Consider the following 23,559-nt stretch of genomic DNA (forward strand, 5'->3'; position numbering starts at 1 on the left):
TGCACTCCGCAGCTGTAGGCAGTGAATGATCACACCAGGGAAGAGTGGATATACCACCCACATAATCCAACAGGAGGCCTGATTCATTTTGTGTCTGGAGCGAGTGCAGCCATCCTACAGATCTGAAAAGACTTTTCTGTGCCGTTTCTCCGAAGGTAAAAAAGCGAGGCCGAGCCTCTTTGTGAGTTTAAAAGCCAAACTTTCTGACCCTCCCGCAATAACCTCGATTAGTTTTCCGCTATATTCCAGTTTGCGGCTTTGACATGATAGATGGCGTGAAAACAAATGCGAAATGCATACGGAATGGGAGTCGCACTTGATTTTCATAATGCTATCCATCTCCGTTGCAACAACAATAAATAATTTTTGTCCATTTTTATTTAACTTCCAAGCCAGCTTTGCAGTATATTCATTATTCACAGTACAGTATGCATTTCTGCTATGCAAGGTGTATAATCTCGGCATTGGATTTCAATAATTCTAATCATTACTGTTGTTGTACCATTTGTTGTGTTCTTATTCATTCAAGTACTTTATTGTTGTAGGAAGGGTGAAATGGGGGCACTCCCAGTGCCTTGTTTCTGATCGTCAGGCAGTTTTTCCAGTGGATTCTAGGAAACTAGGTTAAAACGTTTTCTCAAACATCAGATCTGTAGAGACTTGTTATGTGCAAAGGTAGATAATATCTCCAGTGGTGTAGCTACTGGGTGAAAAGCACTAAGTTTTGCAGGGAGCCTCATCACAGTGTGAAAGGGGACCCTCCCCTTCTCAGCTATTCCAGGTGGGAGAGCAAAACAGGGGCATACACCTGACTCCATAGGGGAGGGGCCCCTTGCATGTTGCAGTGAGAGTCTCTGCAAAACTTAGCGCTTTGCACTCCCTCTAGCTATGCCACTGTGGCTGCAATCCTAACCACGCTTTCCTAAGAGTAAGCCCCATTGAACAAAATAGGACTTACTCCTGAGTAGACCTGGTTAGGATTCTGCCCTGTTTCAACTGGAGTTCCCTTGCGTCCCCCCCCCCGAGAATGGACTTCTGTTTGCTATTTAAATGGAAAGAAATTGCAAGCTTATGTTCCCATTTTGTGCCCGCATCATCCTCGTGCCTTGGACGAGACACTCCAAAAGGCAGCTGCAGTGTTGGCAGTTGGCACATGTTTGTTGATTGCTGAAATTGACTTGAACTTTGGAAAATGGCTATGCAATTTGCGGAAGAATATGGAGCGCTGTTTTGGCTTCCAAATCTGGATTTAAGCAATCAATTTGGTGAGGGATTTCCAAGTCAGGGGAAAAAATAATAAAACTCATATATACCCCCCCTCCACCCCCAGAAAGCATACACCGTGCAAATGTGAGCTTTACAGGAGCAAATTGTGAATTGCTATTGGAGAAACCAACAACCTCACAGTCTGGTTGTTTGCAAAGAGGAAGGGCGACAGAAACAACCTTGCAAAAACTAAGCCAAAGGTTTTTAAATAGATTGCAAACTAACCATCTCAACTGGACATCTTGACGCACAGCGTACACAGAAGGAGAGAAAGCATAGCAGGTCACTAGGAAATGCACTCCCTCTGCAGCTCCTAAGAGGATATCTGAATGTTGTGCATGCACAATATTTACAAGCCATAAGAACATAAGAAGAGTCCCACTGGATGAGGCCAAAGGCCCATCTAGTCCAGCTTCCTGTATCTCACAGCGGCCCACCAACTGCTTCAGGGAGCACACAAGACAACATCTACATCCGGGGGGCCCTCCCCTGCATCTGGCATTCTGAGGTAGCCCACTTCTAAAATCAGGAGCTTGCACATACCTATCATGACTTGTAACCCATGATGGACTTTTCCTACAGAAATTTGTCCAAGCCCACAGGGCTGGGACACCTTCCTTATGAGGAAAGGCTACGGTGTTTGAGCCTCTTCAGCCTAGAAAAGAGACGCCTCAGGGGGGACATGATTGAGACATACAAAATTATGCAGGGGATGGACAGAGTGGATAGAGAGATGCGCTTTACACTCTCACATAACACCAGAACCAGGGGACATCCACTAAAATTAAGTGTTGGGAGGGTTAGGAGAGACAAAAGAAAATATTTCTTTACACAGCGTGTGGTTGGTCTGTGGAACTCCTTGCCACAGGATGTGGTGATGGTGTCTGGCCTGGATGCCTTTAAAAGGGGATTGGACAAGTTTCTGGAGGAAAAATCCATTACGGGTTACAAGCCATGATGTGTATGTGCAACCTCCCGATTTTAGAAATGGGCTATGTATCAGAGTGCCAGATGCAAGGGAGGGCACCAGGAGGCAGGTCTCTTGTTATCTGGTGTGCTCCCTGGGGCATTTGGTGGGCTGTTGTGAGATACAGGAAGCTGGACTAGATGGGCCTGTGGCCTGATCCAGTGGGGCTATTCTTATGTTCTTATAACCAGTTACTTCTGGTAGTACTTCCAATAGGTGGACCATGCAAAGTGGTATGTCGGGACAAATGTTGAGGAACACTGATCTAGTTCATGGCTGTGTCAGAATTTCAACCTGAGTCTCCCCAAGCATACTCAGACTGCAATCCTACATGCACTTACCTGGGAGTAAGTCGTATTGAACTCAGTGGAGCTTACATCTCAATAGACCTGCCTTGGATTGTGCTGTCAGAGACTTTGCCCAGGAGATCATTCTGGCCTTTCAATCAATAATGCTCTCAGCGCAATCTCTCTGGGTAACGTATTTTGGGAGAGGACTTTCAGCCTGTCTGAAGTGAGCTGCTGTTTCGGCTCATGTGCATGACCATGAAAACCAGCACCATGCGCCTCTGTTTTTACCAAAACATGTAACGACACACTTAAATATATACATGAGCACGTGCAATAATTATTTCATTCGCTCTGGGGGAGTTTGATCTCTGAACAGGCTGACAGCTGATGGCCCTGAACTCGGGCAAACAGGCGGTGGAAACTAAAGAGAAATTTTCAACTACATGGGGGAAAAAAAAAAAATGCTCGGAGAGCTTTTGCATGGATCCGGTTGCTAAGGAAACCACTTCTTTGTCTGTACGTGTTTAGAATGACTGCCTCATTAAGGCGCTTACTTTGAGCCCCGCTGTAGAAGAAAATGGAGGGAAAACTATTAATAGGTTTGCCAACGATTAGGTGAGGCAGGGGAAAAAGAAACTTGATTTGATCCATTTCTGCTGATACTTGGGGTTCGTGGAAGGGATGATAATTTCACAAGCTTCTTTGTCGGTGCTGAACAGCGTGATTGGAAGGTGCAGGGATAATCTCCCCCCCTCCCCCCAAGTTGGTATTCAGTTGTGTTTTCGAAGAAAAGAATTGCTTGCAAAAATAGAGGGAGGGGAGAGTGGGTTCCAAAACAATGTGCCAGTTATATGCATTCTGGGGTATAATGTGCCGCAGTAGTGTAGCCAGAGGGTTGCAAAGCACTAAGTTTTGCAGGGAGCCCCACCACACAATGCAAGAGGCCACTCCCCCTTCCATTTGGAGTGTGCCTCCATTTTGCTCTAGTGGCCCCAAATGGCTCCAAAGGGGAGGGGCCGCTTGCACGGTGCAGTGAGGCTCCCTGCAAAACCTAGTGCTTTGCACCCCCTCTAGCTATGCTACTGATATGCCCAATTCCTTCCCACACAGCTTTGCAAACGATACACATCAATTTATTGCAGCCGGCAGTTTTTATGCATAGTCGGTCAGGCGGCAGTAATGGCGAAAGCTGACTTCATCTCAGTGGCGGACCTCCCTAGCCCCATGCCCCAGGGCAAAGATCTGCATTGGCACCCCCTGCGGGATGCCACCACCTCCCCCTGCATGCAAATCCGACCTCCCACTTACCTGGAGCGGACAGCCTCGACTCCAGGACTCATTGGGGAAGGCTTCTGAGGGCTCCCCAGCGCTTTAAACTGTGCTTCCAGAAAACCAGAAACACAGTTTCTGACCCCATTGGGAGCCTCAGAAAGGCTTCTGTAGGGTCCTAAAGCTGCATGAGGTTCCGCACCTGGGACATTTGCCCCATCAAATGAATGGGAGGTCCGCCACTCCTTCATCTGTTCCTTTAGAAGTCCATAATGTAACCCAGGAAATCCAGCACAGACATTCTTTGCTTTTGTCAAGACACTGACACTTTCGTTTAAAAAAAATGAATGTCCTGCCAGGTCACCGCAACTTAATGACAATTGCCAACTTTTAACGGGGAAGCTCACGCCAAAGAAGCAAATTGGATGAAGGTGTGTGGCACTTCAAGGCATTATCCATTTGCAATATAGCTGTAAGCCCAGAATCCCGTCGGGGCTCAGCTCCCAGCCTTGACTGATAAGAAAATCCTTTGGAAATAGGTGCAGAGCTTAACCTTCACCCTGTGCTTATAAATATCAACACAGGGAGGGGATTTTACAAGTCACAGCCCTTCACTCTCATTTGCAGAAGGACAAGAGAGAGAGAGAGAGAGAGAGAGAGAGAGAGAGAGAGAGAGAGAGAGAGAGAGAGAATAATCTTCCCAGAGATGGGTAAAGAAGCAGTAGCTTGAACATTCAGGCATTAGGGTTTGCCTTCAGAGTTGCTCATCCCAACTGGAAATATTATTTGCAGGGCCCAGGCCCACAACCAAGCTCTGTAGAATATCAGATATAAGTTATTATGTCATTATGGACTTCATAACTCTATGGTAGAATGGAAAGCAATCAAAATGTGTGTTTAAAGTAAAACCATTGCTGTTCTCTATAAAACCTGCAATGTGCTATTAGTGTCCATTGCAATGTGGCATTGAATGCGACCAAACTAGGCTAGATTACCTTAACGTGGGTGCCCTAGGTGCGGGGGCCCCATTGGGAACAATTGGTCCAACTGGTTTAAAGCTGACCATGACAGGTATCACATGGCACAGAGGATGTTACAGAGAAAAAGGTGGCCACTATGGCATAGCTTATGTCTACATGTCACATAGATAGTCATTGATTCCCAGCCCAGAACTAACAGAGTACAATACCTAAAGCATCTGGGTCCACTAACATTTATGCAGGGCTCCTGAAAGGAAATGGAACTTCACAGAGCTCAAGCAGTTGATGAGAAAATCCACATGTGGGCATGCTTTAAGTCTAGCTTTCAACCTAGACCACTGGTTTTCAGCCGCTTGAGCACTGGGCTAAGACCAGGGATGGGTCAAGACTCAGATGAGTTGAAGTCAAGTCGCGAAAACACTTTTTTGTGATTCGTACAGACTTGAGTCGCATGTCAAAAACGTAAGCACTGACTCAAGACTCAGGAGTTGTACCCTAAAAATGAAAAAGATTGGAACAGACTTGAGTAAAGACTCACTTTTGTGTGTGTGTTGCTTTCCCCCACCCCCTTTTGGCTGTTTTTGGGGTTTGACTCACTTTTCAAAAAGACTCAGAGTTGAGTCAAAATGACTCAAAAAAGGGCTCCGGACAAGTCTCGACAGCTGCTATTATGACTTGTGGGCAACTCGAGTCAAGGGGGCAGAGACTCAGGACTCGAGTCAAATCTTGGCGCTGTGGCTCCAGCACATCCCTAGCTAAGACCCTGAAAATGGTACACCCCATGGCCACGTGATTTTTCTAAAGCAGATACAAAAATGATGAGGGAAGTATTTCTATATTTTTGAACAGCACATGCAAATGCTTCTTTCCTTCAGCGGACATGGCTTGGTGAATATTCTGCTGATCGTCTGTTTTTTTTTTTAAATGGAGAGCTGGAGAACAAGAGAAAATAATGTTATTTCATAAGTTAAAACCAAGAGCCCACTGCCTGTCGCTTTTGTTGGCATGCAGCTATTAAATATTAACTCTGAATTACTGAACAAATATAAGCTATATATTTGACTATAAAATATCAGCTGTCTCTGCTGAGTAGGAGCAAAGCGTATGCCAGTGCTACAACAGATCTTTGTAACAACCTCCATTTTGTTTCTTGCCAAGCTTGGAAATAGAAAACCCAGTACTTGCAAAATAGTGCCCTTTCACACTGATGCTCGCCAGACTGCTTTAGGGTGCAGTATAAATGATCATATTTTTTTAATGCATGTTGGTTGGCAACCTTCAGTCTCAAAAGACTATGGTATCGCGCTCTGAAAGGTGGTTCTGGAACAGCGTCTAGTGTGGCTGAAAAGGCCGATTCGGGAGTGACAATCCCTTCCACACTGGGAGCAAGTGCAGTCTGTCCCTGGTCTGTCTCCCTGGCTATGGGTCTTCCTTCCATATGCAGTCTGCTCAGCTCCATGTCGATGACAGCTGTTTTGCGTGCGTCGTCTATTTCTTGCCGGTCATCAGAGAAGCCAGGTGTCATTGTCCTTACGTTCCAGGTGCCCAGCTTTTGGGCAGGAGTTTTCTGTTTTCTATTGCATGGTGCAGAGTTGTCGATCCGCTTGTCGGTTTTCACCCTAAACCCCACGCACCCCGTGAGGTTAACGGATCGTGGCGAGGCAACACCTTACTGGCTGGGGACTGCCCAGCTTAAGGCGGGCGGTAGCTGCCCAATGAGATGCAATGAGCTCTCCCACCATCGGAAGCAGCCCCTGGCATCAGGCTCTACGCCAATCGAGCTAAGACTTATAACCGGTAACTGCTGCTTCCTGTGTTGTGCCGATGCCGTATGGCGAAGTTGGAGTGTTCTCTCCAATGCATGAAGCCTGGGTAAAGAAGGCTTCTTCTTCTTCTTTTAATGCAAAGATTGCAACAATCCCTTGGCAGCCAGGTTATCTGAAGCCAAGACACGTTCCTTGTACTATTTTCCTGTACAATACTGTATCATAAGAAGTAATATGAGCAATCCCCCCCATCCCCATCCACGCCCCAGGTTATAGTGAAAGAGCAGTAATGAGCAAGGAACTGGACGCATCCTGAGAAAGCGTGGTACAACAGGGCGTTTAGACAATGTGTGCACACTGACGTAATTTACACAGTGATGCATTGATCGTGCATGGATGCAGAGCCAGAGCTGGTACCCAACCCCAGCTTCTGACATGAAGCTCATCTTTAAAACCCCAGCAAGCCAGGTGGGTGGGGGAGTTTCTCTAGCTCCACTTCCTTTCTCTCCTGGTTGTGGTCAATCAGTGTGCACTGAGACTCAGCCCTGAGACTCAAAACAAAGTGGCAGAGGAGGCAACACTGCCACAACCCACCCCAGCTTGGACCACAGCCCACTTCTAACTTCCTTGATGAAGACCTCCCAACCTGACACAGGTAGTCTCAACTCTGCACCGGCTAAATAGCTATCACAGACTTGAGTAGCTCCATTGCATGGTCTGTTCCCTTACCTGGGGGAAGGGGACGAATGTCCTCTTCCCCAGAGAAAGCCGTCAGTGGCTGCCTGGCATGCTGAAGATGCAGCAGTTGCCATTTTGGCACCGGGCAGCTCAGGATCGGGCCGTTATGTGCGTCAGCACAGGCCTCCTTCTGCAGCAGCATAGCAAAATGGCTGCCATTGTTGTGGTATTTGTGACATCATAAAGGTATGTACGCTGTCATATATGTGTTTATGATGTCACAAAGCCTAGCTAAGGATGGGCTCTGGGCTACTCTTCTGTCCCCTTGGAACCCTTGCCATCTGCCGTGGGTGCAACCTGCTTCACCTCACCTCACAATTGGGCTGGCAGAGCACTTTCCCCAGCCTGTTTCAGCAAACAACAGAGTCCTTTGGCCCAGTTTCCAGTTGCTCCCTGCAGAGTGTGTGTGTCTCTGACCTTGGAAAGCAAAGGTTGCTCGCTCTCAGGGGAAGGACGCTTTATAGATAATCATCCTACATGGCATCAGAAGGAATGAATGTGCTTTGAAACTTTAGTTGGGAACATTGCCTGCCTTCGTAGTTGTCAAACTGCATAAAATGGACCTTAATCTTGAACTGTGCACACACATCTGAGGCATTCTCACCTTCGAACATCTGCTCCTAGAGACGTCTTGCAATATCTGTGCACCGGAGCTTGCACACATACATAACTAATATATATAATGCCGTTATTTTAACAGCTAATATTATAATGCCATTGTACAAATCGATGGTAAGGCCAGACCTTGATTATTGCATCCAGTTCTGGTCACCACATCTCAAAAAAGACATAGTGGAAATGAAAAAGGTGCAGAATTGAGCAACCAAAATGATGACTGGGCTGGGGCACCTTCCTTATGAGGAAAGGCTACGGCGTTTGGGCCTCTTCAGTCTAGAAAGGAGACGCCTGAGGGGGGAAATGATTGAGACATGCAAAATTATGCAGGGGATGGACAGAGTGGATAGGGAGATGCTCTTTTCCCTCTCATATAACAGCAAAACCAGAAGACATCCACTAAAATTGATTGTTGGGAGAGTTAGGACAGACAAAAGGAAGTATTTTTTACCCAGTGTGTAATTTAGTCTGTGGAACTTCTTGCCACAGGAAGTGGTGATGGCATCTTGCCTAGATGCCTTTAAAAGGGGATCGGACAAATTTCTGGAGGAAAACTTCGTCATGGGTTACAAGTCATTGTAGGCATGTGAAAGCTCCTGGTTTTAGAGGTAGACTACCTCAGATTGCCTGATACAGGGGAGGGCACCAGGACAAAGGCAGTTTCTTGTTGTCTTGTGTGCTTCTTTAAGAATTTGTTGGGCCACTGTGAGATACAGGAAGCTGGACTGAATGGGCCTTTGACCTGATCCAGTGGGGCTCTTCTTATGTTCTTATGTTAACTTCCTTGAAAGAAACTTCCCTATTTGCATTTGGCAACAAAATGTGACATTTCACAGTGACAAGTCGATGAATTAAAGCCAGCAAAGTGCTCCCTTAAATGAGGAACGAGGACCGGTAAACGTGCAACTTCGAAATAAGCTCACAAATTTCCATAAGCTGCGATTCCCGAGTGCCAATTTTCCTAAACTTTATATCTCGCCTTTCATCTGCTTTGAATGTAATTCCTCCTTTGAATGGAAACTTTGCTGTATAGACGAATCAGTATTCTTCGACTTCACAACGTCAATGCAGAATAAAAAAAATATATTCAGTCATATGAAGGATCACTTTATCTATCCAGACAGGGAGAGCACACTGATAGATTTCAAAACCAGCTTTCTTCCTCCCTCCCTCCCCCACCCCCCACATCTAAAACCAGGTGAAAAACAAAGCAAGGCACTTCGATTGGGTTAGGAAACAGTCTAGTAGTTTTCTGACATACAGAGGTTTTTGGTTGCCTTTTGTGCTTTTCCATTTGAAACACTCCAGTCAATAAAAATCCAACCCAATCCAGCCTGCTTCAAATACATGTGGGAAGGTATGCTAGACACAAGCTTCAGGACTGCAAATGAAGATGTACTTAACCAATAAATATGCTGCTCTTATCCCCCGGGGGAGGGCAGAGGGTCAGGGACGGAATTGAACTGGGCAGAGAAAGGGTAGCTATGGGGGCAGGAGACAGTGGCAGACCTCCCATTCACTCTGTGGGGCAAATGCCCCATGAGCAGAGCCTCGCACACCTTTAGGACCCCTGTGAAAGAGTCTCTGAGGCTCCCAACAGGGTCAGAAACTGTGCTTCTGGTTTTCCGGAAGCACAGTTTAAAGTTTCGGGGAACCTCAGAGAGGCTTCCTCAATGCATCCTGGAGTCGCGTGAGGCACTGTGCGGTCCAGTTAAGTGGGGGGAATTTGCATGTTGGAGGAGCCACATCCCATGCGGGGTGCCATGCCATCACAGACCTTTGCCCCAGGCTGTGGGGCTGGGAAGGTCCGCCACTGGCAGGAGATGGGTGGATTGGGCCCGGGAGAGGGCAGGATTGGTGGGGATAATGCACCCTGCATCCTATACCTCTTTCTGGGACTGATCCACTGACATGGGGCAATGTGGACTTGCACCAGTGACTGAGCCTGTGCAGGTGTGAGCTGCCCCATTGTGGCTCCTGGGGCTTACAGCAGGGCAAGGGGAAAAATGCCCCTTAATCCTGAGGAGACCTCAGCAGCCAAAATTCCCATGCAGTGCACGGGAATTGTTGCAGCACAGTGGCAAAGAGACTGAACTGCAAAAACTTTCTTGCTACTATGAAATCACCAGACTGGCCATTTCTTTCCAGCTCAGCTCACCAGCTACAATATAGGGCTGATAACAATATTTCCCTGTCTTTCAGGGTTGTTGTAAGGGCATCATCAAGATAATTCTGTATTTGTGAAGAGATTTGTACACTCCGAAAGTGCTATAGAAATGCACCAGTCATTGATCTGTATAATATGAGAACATAAAACCCTCCCACATTTTCATTTTAGCTGTATACTAGGTCCACTTTATCCACACGTTTGGAACCCCAAGATTAGACCCACCACAGGATCCAAACCTGTGACTAGATGACCCACGGGGGACCTTCCAGACACAGGAGCCTTCTGGAAAGCATGACTGATTTTCACCTCAGAAAATGCGTTGGACCGTGGATTTATCTGTGGTTTTTTGCATCCGCGGGGATTCTTGAAATGGAACCCTCACGGATGCTAAGAACCAACCTGTATTTGAATATTCTGAACATGGGTCACATCCCCTGAAAGGACCCCAATAGGGTACAATAAACCCTATCTATCTATCTATCTATCTATCTATCTATCTATCTATCTATCTATCTATCTATCTATCTATCTATCCCCTGCCTTTCTACCACACTCAAGAGCAGTCAAGGCAGCTTACAAAATAAAAGGCCAATACAATTGTAAATCAGAGGTTCCCAAACTCCTGCCTGGGAGTAGGGAAACACATAAGTCCCTGCGGGGGCGGGAGCGAGGGGGGAAGCCACAACAGCACTGCAGTGATTGCCGCGCTGTGGGGTCCTAATAATATTTGAATGGACCTGGGGGGCTGCTGAAGCATCCACGAGAGTCCTGGAGGCTCGCAGCCCCCTCCACGTGACTGCACAGAGCTCCAGTTACCAAACGGAGCTCACTTCTGGTTTGTGCGAATGAGCGCCGTTCGGCAACCAGAGTGCCGTGGAGCTGTGTGGAGAGGGCTGTGAGGGGGCTGCGAGCCTCCAGGACCTTCGTGGATTCTTCAGCCGCCCCCCAGATACACTCAGCTACTGCTGGGACACTGCAGTGCCGCCATTGCTGCAGTGCCATCAGGGACCCTATAACTAGGTCACTCCCTTTAAGGGGCAATGGCCCAGTTTACATACTCAATGGTGGGTCACGACCTACAATTTGGGAACCACTGTTGTACACAAAACAAAACTAAAACATTAACATAAAAACAAATAAATTCTTGCTGAAAGCAAGGAGTTAGTTGTAAACTTGCTAAAGAAAAGGAATGAATGCTAAACTTTGGCCATTTCTCTAGAGCCAGTCAACAAATTGACAAGGAAAGGTCTTCTGATGTGGAGCTCGACAAATGCACAGCCAAATTGTATTCGCCGTGGCATTTGAGCAGGGACCGGTGGTAGCAAATTAACAGCAGGTGTAACAATTACCCGAAGCCCGCGGCTTACTCAGAGGCACGCACAGGCCTCCCAGGCTTGCACGGACTAACAGCTGCCTGCTGTGTGTTGCTTTCCGTCAGCTCACTACACTGCAGAGGAGTTTGGAGAAGCACAACTTCCCTAAAAAAAAGAAAGAAAGAAAGCCACCCCAAGTTGCTTCATTGCCAGTAAATCAGTTTTACTTTCCGGCACTTCGTATCCTCCACAAGAAAGTTCTCTCGGAGTAACCGACTGCATGGAAATGGAACATAATGTCATGCCTGTAGATAACAAAACATCCTGCTTCCCACGTCCTGCTGCCCGCTGGGAGCCCCCATAGGCAGAGATGCCGCACTGTACATTAATCTTTCCAGCATTATGCAGGACATCTGTAACTCAATTCCCCTGCATGCTCAAAATCTAATATGTCCAATATCGGAGAGATAAGAAACAAGGATGATATTGTTAATCAGTCACATATTTCTCACTGGGAGTCGGGTTCAGGAACATAACATTGCAGCGCGGAGGATAAAATAATAATAGGGGGTGAAGTCAGAAATGTATTAAGGACAATAAACGTAATTACTTGGGGGAAAAGAAACAAAGAGGAATGATTCCTGCCAGAGTCTCTCTGGAGTCCCAGAGTCTTTGACAGCAGTCACAAAAAGTCGTCAAAGGGATGATTCACTCTTGTCCATGCATCATTTGATAACACATTGTTTCTTGTCTCTTTCTCGGCAACACGGCCAAGCATACGCCCTGTCTTTGTTGAAAAGTATTCTGGTTGTGGTAGTTTGCACTGATATGAAAGTTCTGCCTCTGAACAGGTTTCATGCCTCGGGCAAGCGAAGACCTACAAAGGGCCCTTCATGCTTCCCCTTTCATAAGCCATAATGGTACATTGAGTGCTACCACTACTTCTGATACTGAAGATGTGGGGCCAGCCCAGCTAGGTGGGTAGCACCAGATGTAGGTCTGGGTCAGTTAGATGTGGGTCCTTAGCCAGTGCCTCACCTGGCCGACCTTGGACATCACCCCTGAGTTGGAACATGTGTGAATGGACTGTGTTTGCACCTCTCAGGGCCAATCCTATTTCCCACCATCCTAGACCATGCATTGCTGCCAAGGGAGCATGCGCTACAAGCTATGGGTGGGGTAGCATCACAGAACCTAGGAGAATAAGTAAAAAATCTTTTTCTACTTACCTCTCTGTAGGGTGTCTGGTGTGCAATGTGTTTCCTCAGACCTATACTGGTTCTTTAGCTGTGTATGTCCAAGGAGATTCCTGGGGGTGGATCCAGACTTGGAAGTGGAGATAGGATCTTGATGTCCACAATTGCGGCTGAGCTATTTCCCCTCCTGTCTCCTGCCTGGTCTACTTCCTGCCTCAATCTGCCCACAATCCTCCCGCAAACTGCCCCCAACAGCAACTTATTGGTGGTGAAGGGTGACAGAGGATGGTCAGCAGGCTGTTGTTACCCTGCATGTGCCTGATCTCGTCTGATCTTGGAAGCTAAGCAGGGTCAGGCCTGGTTAGTACTTGGATGGGAGACCGCCTGGGAATACCGGGTGCTGTAGGCTTACACCATAGTCTTTCGAGACTGAAGGTTGCCAACCATACCATGTCGCTTCTACACAGCCTCCAGCCATTTGTCCCATCTTACAATGGCCCACCAGACAGTGAAGCAATTTTCTGGCCAACTGTCCAGGACTTTATGATGATGGATTTCAAAATCTGGAAATGAAAAAAGTTGCAAAAGAGAGCGACTAAGATGATTACTGGGCTGGGGCACCTTCCTTATGAGGAAAGGCTACGGCTTTTGGGCCTCTTCAGCCTAGAAAAGAGACGCCTGAGAGGGGACATGATTGAGACATACAAAATTATGCAGGGGATGGACAGAGTGGATAGAGAGATGCTCTTTACACACTCACATAACACCAGAACCAGGGGACATCCACGAAAATTGAGTGTTGGGAGAGTTAGAACAGACAAAAGAAAATATATCTTTACTCAGCGTGTGGTTGGTCTGTGGAACTCCTTGCCGCAGGATGTGGTGATGGCGTCTGGCCTGGGCGCCTTTAAAAGGGCATTGGACAAGTTTCTGGAGGAAAAATCCATTTCGGGTTACAAGACATGATGTGTATGTGCAACCTCCTGATTTTAGAAATGGGCTATGTCAGAATGCTAGGTGCAAGGGAGGGCACCAGAATGAGGTCTCTTGTTACCTGGTGTGCTCCCTGGGGCATTTGGTGGGCCATTGTGAGATACAGGAAGCTGGACTAGATGGGCCTATGGCCTGATCCAGTGGGGCTGTTCTTATGTTCTTATAGGATTGGGCTGCTAGTGATTGACAGTTGCATGAATGAATGGAGCCCATTGAAAAGAATTGTATGTGAGATAACGTAAAGAAACATAGGTCTCTTTGGCTTTGGCTCTTTGGCTCTTTGATCTCTCACAGCCAATCCACAGTTGCAATTAATCATGTTGCATTTATGATGAACTCTACTTTAGGGGTCTTCGATCTGTGATGCTGCATTCACACATGCAAGTCACTATTTGATGTGGCAACTGTTGAGTGATGTGGGCATATCTGTGAACCCACCATGAGTCAGAGATGAAAGATCCATTTATGAGGTCATATTGGATGTGGGAAAAAGGTCAGAAGGGAAAATGCAGGGAAAATGGTCAGAAGCTGTTGGTAAATAAAGAAACGCACATAGCGTTGGAAGTGACCTTTAAGATATGGGGCTGGTGAAGAATTCTGGATTTGCCAATTGCAAGTGTAAGGCCACTGGACTGTCACATTTTGTCCTCTCATGTGTACTTAAGCCTAAGGGTTCCACAAGTGGTTGTCTTCATCATTGGAATGTGATGAGTTGGTTGGGTGTTGAGAGTGGAGCAACGCTTCTTAATTCTCTGCCCTGACTGGTATTGAGACCTCATCCAATTGGGTGAATGGGCAACCAAATGGCAAATGCGCTTCAAGGTAAACAAAAAATCCCAGCCCCACATATACAGTGACGGGGGCTGAGCTGTTTGTGACTAGCTAGGGAAGATTTTGTGGGGTTTTGGTGGACAGCTCAATGAAAACATTAGCCCAGCAGGTGCCAGCTGTGAATAAGATTCATTTCATGCTAGAGGTCATTAGGAAAGGGATCAAGAATAATTATAATGGGAATTGTAGAATTAGGGCCCAATGCTAAAGGTGGCGTTTCCACCAAGTGGCTACCACTGCATCCTGCGGCACTGAGGCAGACACCGGAGGTCTCCTTGGGGGAAGAAGATTTTTGTCCCTTTCACCAAAGGAAAGACCCAAGCTCTGCAATGGCACTTCTCAAGTCTGCACTGGCTATTTTGTCACCCCCTCCCGCCCGATCCACCCCCACCTTCCCCCATCCTCCCCCCATCCAAAACGCTTCCTCCCGCCCAAAACCTACCACCACCCAAAGCTCTTCCGGGTGGCGTGCAGTGGATGTTGGGCTCAGTACCAACTAATGATTATTGGAGTATTGTGTCCAGTTCTGGTCGCCGCATCTCAAAAAAGACATAGTGGAAATGGAAAAGGTGCAAAAGAGAGCGACTAAGATGATTATGGGGCTGGGGCACCTTCCTTAAGAGGAAAGGCTATGGCGTTTGGGCCTCTTCAGCCTAGAAAAGAGACGCCTGAGGGGGGACATGATTGAGACATACAAAATTATGCAGGGGATGGACAGAGTGGATAGGGAGATGCTCTTTACACTCTCACATAATACCAGAACCAGGGGACATCCACTAAAATTGAGTGTTGGGCGGGTTAGGACAGACAAAAGAAAATATTTCTTTACTCAGCGCGTGGTCGGTCTGTGGAACTCCTTGCCACAGGATGTGGTGCTGGCGTCTAGCCTAGACGCCTTTAAAAGGGGATTGGACGAGTTTCTGGAGGAAAAATCCATTATGGGGTACAAGCCATGATGTGTATGAGCAACCTCCTGATTTTAGGAATGGGTTAAGTCAGAATGCCAGATGTAGGGGAGGACACCAGGATGAGGTCTCTTGTTATCTGGTGTGCTCCCTGGGGCATTTGGTGGGCCGCTGTGAGATACAGGAAGCTGAACTAGATGGGCCTATGGCCTGATCCAGTGGGGCTGTTCTTATGTTCTTATGTTCTTAATGATGGGCCTGCACCAGTGCTGACTAGGCGGGAGGTGTCATGGGCATGCCTTACAGCACATTTGCCATACCCCAGCAGTACTCTTGTACTGCTGGCGCAGCAGAGCTCAGGATTGGGCTCTTAGACACAAATGTATGCAAATATTATTTTGCCCCTATACAAATCTACAGTGCAGACACTTGTGGAATACAGTGTACAGTTCTGGTTGCTGCCCTCAAGAAGCTATTAAAGAGCTAGAAACAAATGAAAACAAGGGACACAAAACTGATCAGAGGGCTGGAGCACCTTCCTTAAGAGGGAATGGTTGGCAACCTTCAGTCTTGAAAGACTATGGTATAAGCCTACAGCACTTGGTATTCCCAGGCGGTCTCCCATCCAAGTACTAACCAGACCTGACCCTGCTTAGCTTCTGAGATCAGATGAGATCAGGCATGTGCAGGGTAAATGATGAAGGCTTTGAAATATGTGAGTGTGTGAAAAAGTGCCTTTCTTTGATGTTATCCCAGGGATCCAGCAATGGCTTTGGAAGACGGGGAGAGTTACTTGCCCGGTGGTTTCCCTTGCCACCCTGTGGTGGAACCTTTGGAAAAATCTCAGGCTAGCAACATTTATTTAGTGTCATCTTGTTGCTCCTGAGTCTTTCAGATAATGATGCAGCAATCATTGGCCTTCTGCCGGAAAGCAGCGTGTCCTAGATTGAAACTAATTGCTGGAAAAGTGCATGTTTGGACATGCTTACAGGAAGCATCTGTTATAAAGCACTGCTGGTGCCGAAGGCGGCCATCAAATACAACACGCGTGCAAGAAAAATGCTGTATGATATACATTCTAGAATTTGGATTGAAGGTGCATTAATTCACGGCTCAGTCCTCACCAGCGCTGGTGTAATGGGGCCACTCAGTCATGCTGTATGCAGCATTGAGAAGGAGTAGACTGGAAGGCTCCTCAGGGTTAGGGGAGATTTGTCCCCTTACCCCATGTAGAGCTCCAGCCTGTTCAATGGGGCTACTTGGATCTGCACCTGCCAAATGGCTGGTGCAAATCCAAGGAGCCCCATGTCAAGCTTCCAGGCCCAGGAGGGGGAATAGGATTTGGCATGAGACAATCCTACCCCCTCCTGGACCCAATCTGCCCTGCTTTCACCTTCCTCCCACCCCGTTACACCCCACTTCACTCTCCCCCAGCCTTTGTGCTGCAGGGGGGTGCTTACTTGGTCTATCTGGCATGCAGTCTGGAACCAGCACTGGCCAGTATGATGCAGGCTTTCCTGTTGGGACTGCTTACTCTTCAGGTGTCACAATGAGCTTTAGGCTGGCACACTGGTTGCTGCAATGGCATAAACAACAAATAGAATTGTGCTGTCAGTCTCTTACAAAACAAGCGGTTGTGATACTAGAATCAAACGGTACGAAGAAAAACCTGCTGCAATATTTCAAAGAGCAGAAAAAAAATCTCAGGTTTCTGAAACTGCAAATAAGAAAGGAAAAAAAAAACCTTTATTCTCTCTTTTTAAAAAAATAAACATTTGAATTGGTTAAAAGCTAATATAAGGTTTCAAAGAATGTAACTCAAATGGAAGCAACAACAAAATAAAGGGGGAAGCATTATGTAGAAATAGTATCAGGAGAAGAAAACACCGTTCTCATCAATGGTGTTAGAAAGCAAAATAAAAAAGTGTAATTAAGGGCCCAGTTTTAATTAAATCTCTCCCTACCGATGTAGCCATGCCAATGGAGTTCATCTGTATTCTATGGGGGAGCAATTGCAGAGGATTCCTTGGAGTAAGCAAACTTTTGTTCCCTTTTCCCCGAGCAAACCTCCGCTTTTGAGGTTTTCAAACAGGGTTGTCGCAATGCCCCAGCCTGAGAGCCTCAGCCTCTGGCCCCTTAAGAGGAGGGAAGGGGGAAGCTAGAGACCCGATCCCCAGGATTGCACCACTGCAGTGGACGGGGGGGGGTTACTTACAGGGGACGCAGTGGGCTCCGGGAGGTTTGGGGAGCTCTGCGGAGCTTTCTGTAGAGCCTCCCAAGTCTTAGAATACTAAAAATAAGTGATTGGAAACCACTTCCAATTTGCGATCATGAAACTGGAAATGGTTTCTGATAGCTAATTTTTAATATTCTAAGACTTGGTGAACCCTACAGAGAGCTCCACGGGGCTCCTCGCACCTTCTGGAGCTCGCTGCATTGCCCTGTAATTAACCCCCACTTGGCCTCTCACGATGGCTCGATCCTGGGGATCATGTCACTGCCTTTGGCCCTCTCCTGCCAAGACTTACCTCGGGAGTTTCACTCCCAAGAAGTTTGAGAACTCCTGCGCCACTGATTCAATGGGTCTCCTCAGATCTGTGTCAGCTTTCTGACTGGCACAAGTCTGAGGAGAGTAAGAGAGAAGGAAGGGGACAAGGAAGGGGGTTAGGATCTGGTACGTACTGGTACATCTGAGATCTGCCTGCTCCCTCTCACTTTCCATCTTCTGCCCTCCCCCACCCAGAAACCCCCTCAATCCTCCCCCACTCAGCCCACCCTAGCCACTTTCCCAACCTGCTGCCAGCTTACCTTTGCTGCCGGAGGTAGGTAGCAGCAATAACAGACCACCAACACCACAAGCATTTGCTGCATTGGACCCAAATATAAAAAGTCTGCCAAACAAGGAATGGTTTCCAAACCTTGTGCTATTGAAAGGAAGCAGGAAATTTTCCCACCTCCCTCATCTCTGCAGTAACCTCTCCTGCTCCCTGCAAAGTCTTTGTGAGGATCAGATGAATTTCAACAACGGGGTATGAAATGGCCTAGGGGCTTGCAAAGGTGGAGGAATGGAGGAAATTGGGCAGGGATCTTCTTCATTTTAAAAGGGTATGTTATGTGTGAAAACAGTGGTTGCCAACCTTTAGGAGCCTGCAGACCACTAAGGCAAACATTGGAATTGTCATGGGCCACATGCAACTCCCTCCATCCCCACCATGCAAAAAATGGTGTGCTCCCTGGGGCATTTGGTGGGCCGCTGTGAGATACAGGAAGCTGGACCAGATGGGCCTATGGCCTGATCCAGTGGGGCTGTTCTTATGTTCTTAACTACAATTCCCAGGAAGCCTTGCAGGTCTCTTGTTATCTGGCGTGCTCCCTGGGGCATTTGGTGGGCCGCTGTGAGATACAGGAAGCTGGACTAGATGGGCCTATGGCCTGATCCAGTGGGGCTGTTCTTATGTTCTTATGTAATACAATTCAATTTGGTAGCCCATGGGGGAGCACTCAGCAAGTCGCTGGAAACGCCAGCTGCAGTGGGTCCATTCTCCGCTCTCTCAGGCGGTCAGTGGGGAAGCATCTTGCCCAGTGAGCACTCCTTCAAAGACTACCAGAAATGGTGGAGAATGGACCTGTCCGCAGCTGGTACTTCAGCAAATGCTGGACCACCAGAGAGGGCGAACAACAGACTATCTATAACCACAGCTGACACTTCAGTATTCTGTGGAGGAGCACTCACTTGGCAAGACACTGAAAGTGATCAAAGGTGATCATCTTTTTTTCATCTTAGGGTCTCACGGACCACCTGTGGTCCCCAGACCACATGTTGGGAACCACTGTGCTAAAGGCACCAATGCTATCCTTCACCACCAGCATTAATGAAGACACAGCCATTCCAATGGAGCAGGCACTGCATTGAAATGTTTTTTTGGTGGGGGGGGGGGAAGGAGACAATCAGGAGATCTGCCAGTGGTACGACCAAATTTATTACAATATTTATATACCACCTTTGTCAATAGACTCAAGGCAGTTTTACATAGGCAGGCTGAACCTCAATCCATTTTCCAGTGAGGTTTTTACAAGTATTGTTCCATGACAAAAAAATCTCCAAGAACCCTCTATTTCTCCAGGTGTTCCCTTTAATAATGCAGTCATCACCCTGGCTGCCAGCATCTTGCTCTTTCCAAGCTCTTGCAGGCAGTTGCACCAGGCTTCAACCCAGTATCTCAAAAATGTTGTCCATTCTTACCAGTTGACTACTCCACAGTCTGCTCTTCCACCAGTGGTTCTCAGTCTCCCATCCAAGGCAGCTGATCCTACTTAGCTTAGCCTTTTCCAGGAAGGTGACAGCTCAACCTCCAGTCCACACCTCCTGCATAGGTCACCTGATGGCTTATGGGCAGAGGTGTGATTTTTTTTTTTTTTTTTTGGTGATAAAATAATAACACATAACTGCTTTCTGCACATCTTATCTTTGTTAAAACAAACAAACAAACCAGAAAGAAACAAAAAAAATCTGCAAAAGAATGGGCTGGGCTGCCTGGTGCTTGACATGGAAGGCTGGATGCAAGGCTTCAGATCCGGCAGAGATGGGACATCCACTAAAATTGAGTGTTGGGAGAGTTAGAACAGACAAAAGAAAATATTTCTTTACTCAGCGTGTGGTTGGTCTGTGGAACTCCTTGCCACAGGATGTGGTGATGGCGACTGGCCTGGATGCCTTTAAAAGGGGATTGGACAAGTTTCTGGAGGAAAAATCCATTACGGGGTACAAGCCATGATGCGTATGCGCAACCTCCTGATTTTAGAAATGGGCTATGTAAGAAGGCCAGATGCAAGGGAGGGCACCAGGATGAGGTCTCTTGTTATCTGGTGTGCTCCCTGGGGCATTTGGTGGGCCGCTGTGAGATACAGGAAGCTGGACTAGATGGGCCTATGGCCTAATCCAGCGGGGCTGTTCTTATGTTCTTAACTACAATTCCCAGGAAGCCTTGCAGGTCTCTTGTTATCTGGTGTGCTCCCTGGGGCATTTGGTGGGCCGCTGTGAGATACAGGAAGCTGGACTAGATGGGCCTATGGCCTGATCCAGTGGGGCTATTCTTATGTTCTTAACTACAATTCCCAGGAAGCCTTGCAGGTCCCTTGTTATCTGGTGTGCTCCTTGGGGCATTTGGTGGGCCGCTGTGACATACAGGAAGCTGGATTAGATGGGCCTATGGCCTGATCCAGTGGGGCTGTTCTTATGTTCTTATGAGCTCCAACAGTCCTGCCCCACTCCCTCCCCCTTCCTCCTGCCCTGGAATGCCTTCCTCCCCTCCCTGCCTTACCATTCCACCACTGGCCCCAGATCAGCACAGACTCACGCCAAGACTTCTCTGGTGCTGGGCCGGTGCTGACTGCCACAAGTGCACTTTACGGCATGTTTGCAGCAGTGTGCACCAGCAGTAGGCTGGTGCATGTTGCATAGGATTGGGCCCCAAATCTGCAAAAGAACTTTTTAAAACGGGCTAGACTGGAGAGGGGATGCATAGGCAATGACTGTGGATGCATCTGCTTTCATTATACCATCTATATCACCTACCTAGTACACTTTTCAGGCAATTATAATCTATAATTATAATTGATAAAAATGCACCCTTGGAATAAAAACATAGAGCATTACTTTCTGCACTTTTCTTCCTTGAGAAAAAACCAAAATCCAAAAAAACCTGGAAAATTTTTTTTAAGAACACCTCTGCTTTCCACATGCGCTGCCTCTGATGCATCCTCGGCATCACCTGGCAGGACAAAGTTCCAAACAACACAGTCCTGGAACGAGCTGGAATCTCTAGCATGTATGCACTGCTGAAACAGAGACGCCTGCGTTGGCTCGGTCATGTCGTGAGAATGGATGATGGCCGGATCCCAAAGGATCTCCTCTATGGAGAACTTGTGCAAGGAAAGCGCCCTACAGGTAGACCACAGCTGCGTTACAAGGACATCTGCAAGAGGGATCTGAAGGCCTTAGGAGTGGACCTCAACAGGTGGGAAACCCTGGCCTCTGAGCGGCCCGCTTGGAGGCAGGCTGTGCAGCATGGCCTTTCCCAGTTTGAAGAGACACTTGGCCAACAGTCTGAGGCAAAGAGGCAAAGAAGGAAGGCCCATAGCCAGGGAGACAGACCAGGGACAGACTGCACTTGCTCCCAGTGTGGAAGGGATTGTCACTCCCGAATTGCCCTCTTCAGCCACACTAGACGCTGTTCCAGAACCACTATTCAGAGCGCGATACCATAGTCTCTCGAGACTGAAGGTTGCCAACATCTCGAACCTATGCCACATAAACAGCTCGCATAAATTCATGGAGAAAAAAGGGCTGGAACATGTTTAAAATCAGGGGATAGGCTCCGGGTGCAGGTTATGCCACCCAGATCTATCCCCTCCTCCCCACACCTGATATAAAGCTATAACTATAAGGCTATAACTAAAGTAAGAAATTACACAGATCAACGTTAGGGAAAAAAGCACCTCATTCTATTAACGAATTAAATTTTCCAGCCAAATTTCATAAAAGTTGGCATCCAAGTAAAATGCTAAAGGGACATAAACAGACAAGTGGACCTTATTGAACACCTGCACACTTTCACCTGATGTGGGTGAACGGCGATCCCCACATCGCTTGCACATTCTGTAGCATGAGGTGATCAGCCAACGCTGTGGTCTTAACTCACTTTTTGCTTGATTTTTTGAAACCACAAATTAACGACATTCTTTTGATTGGTAAGAATGTTTTCCACTGCTATGCAAATGGATAGCTCTGCGCAAAACCTTGTTTTATATGCAAAGCATTTTATTGCGCCGATATTTTGGTTTAGAACATGCGCATTCACATAAAACTTATATTCTTTTATTTGTTGGTCTTACTTATCTTTTGTACTGCTATATCATTTTTTTTCCCTCTTCATGTTAATAAAACTTTCTTTTAAATGCCTTATCCGTTGACTGCAAACTTTTTCCAAACTTTACAAACAAAACCAATAGACATTACATATGTATGAAATAGTACACAGCCATTCATTTTTGTTTCTTTAAAGGAATATACATATGATTATATTGAAACCCCGGGGATATGTTTTCATGCTATAGTTCATTTTCTTGGAGTGCTTTCTGTTTGCCGTTTCATTCTAGCAAGAAATGTAGATTCAAATTGGAAATCATGTGTTACTAAATGTGCCATTAGGCATGTTTGCAAGTCTTACTGTGGGCCAACCACTGGAGGCAGCCCAGTGTGAGGTTGCACTGGTCTAGCTTTGGTGGTGGGCCTGCGTTCCACTGCCTGGAGGTCTCCCAGATCACCATTGAGTGTGAGTGTGGGGGGACATGGGGAAGGCAGGCAGAGGGAGGGGAGGGGAGGAGGCATGGTGAGGAGGGAGCAGGCAGGAGGCAGGGAGGGGGCAGGACCTGTGGAACTCCATTCCACTGGATCCTGAGCCCCATGTCGGGCTGTGCAGCCCAACATGGAGCGCTCACTCTCCAGTATTGTGGCAGCTCCAGAGCTGCTATAGAACAAAGTAGCCCCATTGCGAGGCTACTTCCTTTACTCTGGGGAAGGACACAAATGTCCCCTTCTTTCAAAGAGGTGGCAATGGCTGCCCAGGGTGTGCGCGATTCGTCGGCAGCCATTTCACCACCACGGTAGCAATTTCACCATCACGGCAGCCCCACGCTCTTCTCCAGGCAGCTCAGGATTGGGCTGCCCATTAGCATTCTATTTTGTTCCTCAATTTTATTTCCTCCATCACATCTAAAACTGAGATGGGGTTTGTTACGGTGGGATTTTCTTTCTCTGAACAAGTGATTTTCAAACTTTTTCATGTTACAGCACGCCGAGAAGGTGCTAAAATGGTCACGGCACACCATCTGCTTGTTCTCCAGCTCAGTTCCAAACACACTGGAGTCCTGTTGAAGTTCTATCATGTCCAACCATTGCTTGGGCCACCAACCTTTCCCTTCATGTTGTTCTCCCTCGTTCTGTGTCCACCATTCTCCCCGTGCAACTCACCACCACTTTGCTGCGCGTGAAACAGTTCCCGAAACTCCTCCCATTTGTGGCTTGCCTTTTTGGTCCCATCGTGTGCCAGGCAGGTCCATAGCATGTGGGGAGGGGAGTTGTGCAAACACCCCTGCACACTCTGGGCCATCCCAGGTTAAAAATGGGCTGTTAACTGCTAAAGTGTCTGAATCCTTTCTTCTTCCTTTCCTCCACCCCCATCAACGGTCAAGACATTTT

The 23,559-nt window shown here is 47.3% G+C and overlaps 2 pseudogenes; one reads left to right on the top strand and one right to left on the bottom strand.

Annotated features, from left to right (window-relative positions):
• Window positions 1–12,858: 12,858 nt before the first annotated feature.
• On the top strand, window positions 12,859–12,979 carry LOC136638267 (5S ribosomal RNA; annotated as a pseudogene).
• Window positions 12,980–15,887: 2,908 nt separating this feature from the next.
• Window positions 15,888–16,004, bottom strand: LOC136638114 (5S ribosomal RNA; annotated as a pseudogene).
• Between the last annotated feature and the right edge of the window lie 7,555 nt (window positions 16,005–23,559).

This window comes from Tiliqua scincoides, chromosome 1 (assembly GCF_035046505.1).
Source record: "Tiliqua scincoides isolate rTilSci1 chromosome 1, rTilSci1.hap2, whole genome shotgun sequence".
NCBI lineage: Eukaryota > Metazoa > Chordata > Lepidosauria > Squamata > Scincidae > Tiliqua > Tiliqua scincoides.